This window comes from Lycium barbarum, chromosome 2 (assembly GCF_019175385.1).
Source record: "Lycium barbarum isolate Lr01 chromosome 2, ASM1917538v2, whole genome shotgun sequence".
Lineage (NCBI taxonomy): Eukaryota > Viridiplantae > Streptophyta > Magnoliopsida > Solanales > Solanaceae > Lycium > Lycium barbarum.
In genome coordinates, this window is record NC_083338.1 from 147,341,739 (window position 1) to 147,345,711 (window position 3,973).

At 33.9% G+C, this 3,973-nt stretch overlaps 1 long non-coding RNA gene across 1 annotated transcript; it reads right to left on the reverse strand.

Moving 5' to 3' along the window:
* Positions 1 to 766: 766 nt before the first annotated feature.
* Positions 767 to 2,846, reverse strand: LOC132623525 (uncharacterized). The gene is made up of 2 exons (XR_009576274.1): positions 2,470 to 2,846; positions 767 to 1,089 (listed from the first exon to the last, which is right to left on the reverse strand). It is a non-coding gene; the product is annotated as an uncharacterized LOC132623525 (long non-coding RNA).
* Between the last annotated feature and the right edge of the window lie 1,127 nt (positions 2,847 to 3,973).

Here is a 3,973-nt window from a genome sequence, read left to right on the forward strand (position 1 = left end):
GGTCAGCCTTTAACATCCTGTCCACCCGAGGAATATCACGAACCTTTTTCCGGCGGCATAATTCAGTGATCAAACAAGGAAAAGAGAGCGATGTGCCCTTTTGAGTGGACTTATTCTTGATCTCGTCTCGGATAATCACCCCCACAATGACGAGGTACCCGGACATGAGTGAAGCAATGAGAATACACTTTGTAATGGGTATGTCGGTGTAATTCTTGGAAGGAATCACCCCCGATGATACTAGGGATAGCCAAAACTTGGCTTCGCGGTTGAAAGTGTTCTTCTCAATCGATACAGACGGATCTAGACATGGTGGAGTCCCTGAGGCAATCACTGAAGCAACCCACTCTCGCTGGTCCTCCGGGTTCTCCATCTTTAAATCATATTCAGAACTCACCGGAGGCCAACCTTCAACAGGGTCTGTTATACCCCATTTTAACCCTGGGTTAGAGCGGAGTAAAACGTATTGGAAACTCCTGAATCGCTTGTTTTAAAGAGTCGCCACCTAATTGATTTTTTACGGTGAATTAGGACACCTAATTATTAACTAAGGTAAAGTTAAAACTAAACCTCTGTTAATAGTCTGTTAACCAATATAATTCTAGGTAAGGGTTCTATATTATCCTAAAGGGAAGGGGTTAGGCATCCTCTAGGATCCGTTAACTACGGTTGTCCGGCCAAACTTAGGTTAACTAATTAAAGTTTAAAATTTGAGAAAATAGCTTTGAGGAAAAAGATCAACTTATGATTAACAAAGTCAAAAATATTATTATATGAATGATGCCTCTCTATTTGGTGAAAATAAGTACTTGATGTGCAGAGCGGTAATCCTAAATGAGAAAATTTACCCATTCTAATCCTACGTGAATCATAAGTTACACACATACTTTCAAACCACAGACAAATTAGCAATCATAAAGATGGATGAGAATAAACGAACGATGAAAAAAAGTAAAATGTTGCAGGGGATCTCTAACGAGTTTCGCCTGCCCGAGATGACTTGAGAATTGCGACACGAGAGGACTACGTGGAGGGATGTGCCAAGTCTCATCTTGAGACTTTGTTTTGATAAAGTCCCAAACTAAGACTCTGTTTGCTCCGATGTGTACATGTAAAAGAAAGGAGAGGTAAAGATTAGCATAAGGTTCAACACTTAAAATGGAGGGAATAAATCTAAAACCCAAACACACATGATGGTTTCGTGCTAATGATATGCAAGGATGGTACGTTCATCGCATACTGAAATATGTCCGCCTTAGCCAATGATTCAGAGAGCAAACAGTATAAAGGATATATCCAGGTAAAATATTCAAACCTTTTACCTGGATGTGATTAAGTGGAATAAAGAAAAGGCTACCCACAGAGTAAACACTCACAGTATACAAGATATATAGGTCCCTAATTGTTTTAAGTGTTTTAGAGGGTTCCATAAGTTCCAGCTTGTCAATATCCTATCAGTATTTAGAACATTCAAAAGATGAAATTGCACCGCTATAACCTGTATTTGAGGCAATGATGTTTCAGTTTTATAATCCGCCGACTAAGTCTAAAGATTAATCTAGCTTTTGAAAGGCTTTAATTTCATTTTTTCTTTTAGAATTAAACACTAAAAAAATGAAACCATTTGTTTAAATGCAAACTCATAATTTATTTTATTTTCAAATGGGGTTTGAACAGATACACAACCCAACCATTTTGACACGAAACATATTTTTCAGAACACATCAACTTATTCTAACAAGATTGCAAGCAATGAATACAGGTTTATACTAATTTCTTATATCTAGTTAGCATGATGCGCGACCACAGCTTACTCAGATTTTATTCTTGAACACTTTCATGAGGGCCGAATATATGTGGCCTATTGACGCGATAGTATTGATAACTTCCTATATGCAAAAACTACTTCATATCTGGACTCATTTTACTCTATACGAGCAGTTTTAGGCTGGAAGATCCTCTTCTTATGAAAACTCTAATAAGGCAAGACAATCAACATGATATCCATGACAATCTTAATATTCCACCATGATATTTCACCATTCGACTTTTAAACAAATCAAACACTCAGACAAAGAGATGAAACTAAAGAAGAGGATGTTAAGGCTACTGCTTGACCAAGAACAAAGAGAAAATGATAGAGACGTTATTGAACACTTAACTTCCTAACCCGAATTTAAGGTATTGAAAAAAAAAATTATGAATAATTCATAACTAAACTAAATCCTGAAAAAACATACAAATACTTAAGATGTGCACAAGAACACATTCTTATGCCTGAAACAACTTATAAGCAAACCCACAGTTTCAAGCTTTATTCCTTCACTAAGAAAAGATTAAGGAAAGACTATATTACTATAACCGAAGGCATACACTAACGATCCAAACTAACTAATCTGATCATAGGATTTAAATACACAGAACTAAAAATGGAGATAAAACCTAAGATGAGAAAGGAGAATCACTGACCTTTTCCGATTGCAGCGAACTGAGACGGGGTCTTAAATCTACACTCGAACTTGTCGAATCTGAACTTGCATACCTCGGATTCAACGCAATACCAAGGGGGAAATATCACAGGAAAGAAAAACTGATTTAGTATGTTAAATTGATCCCAGAATATCGTGACTGCTGCGAAATTAACATTTTTCAGGGATCCCCCCCTTTGACTTGGACAACGATTATATCTATATAGGGCGAATTTTAGGGTTTCTTGTGACGAAGAGAGAGAGGAGCGGGGGGACAGAGTGTAGTGGGTGACAGAGGTAAGTGGAGAGGAAGGAGGAAAAGGGGGAAGTGGGAGCGGCGGCGAGGGAGCGGGAAAGGAGGAGAAGAAAAAAAGGAGGGGTGCGGCGGTGGAGTATATGAAAAATGAAGGGGAAACCCTAAGAAAGGGTTCCCCTTATTTTTACTGAAAAATGTATCGGACCCGGTCCATTTGTGGACCGGGTCAAATTTTAGACTGGGTATTAAAAGGTGGACTAATGAATTAAAACATGGACTGGTCTAAAAAATTGAGATAAAAATATGGGCTAGTCCAAAAAAATATTAGGAGTTAATCGGACTTTGATTTGGGGTCCGGTAAGTGAAAATACGGACTGAGTGCAAGAAATAGTTTGGCTTCTAAATTTGAAATAAGAGACACATTTTGATTAACGATGTACTAAGGGTGCCAGAATATCACCTAATACGGAAATAGGTAATTATAAAAAGACCCGGGTAAAAATTATATGATGTCGCAAATGACCGTGCTATAATATTTAATAACAAATGCTATCAGTTAAATATGCGAAATAAATGCGATGTGTGTGCGGAAGTTGGTAGAAACGTCGAGAAATGCAAGTTTCAATAATACTAAATAATAGCAGCAAATAAATAGCGGTAGTGATACTGCTACTAACAATAATGATCATGGTAATAATGATAATGTTGATAATAATGGTGATAAAAAATAATAATAGATATAATAATAATAGTAAATAACAAATATTGATAATTAAAAAAGGATAATAATTAATAATAATAATAATAATAATAAAGATGATAATAATTAATAATAAAAAAAAATAAACAACACTATTGATAGTGACAAAATGTTAATAAATTAATAATAGTAACAATAATAGTGGTAATAATAAGATAATAATGATAATAATAATAAGAAATAATAATGATGGTAATAATAATAATAAATAACAATTATTGATAAAACAATGATAATAATTAATAATAAAATAACGATGAATGATGATTAACAATTGATAACAAAATAGCATTGATAATAATGATTAGTAATTAATAATAATAATAATAATAATAATAATAATAATAATAATAATAATAATAATAATAATAACAATAATAATGATAAAGGAAATAACAAGAAATAATAATTAATGACAATTATTAATAAAATGATAATTTAAGAATAATAATAACAATAATAATAATAATAATAATAATAACTGCAGCG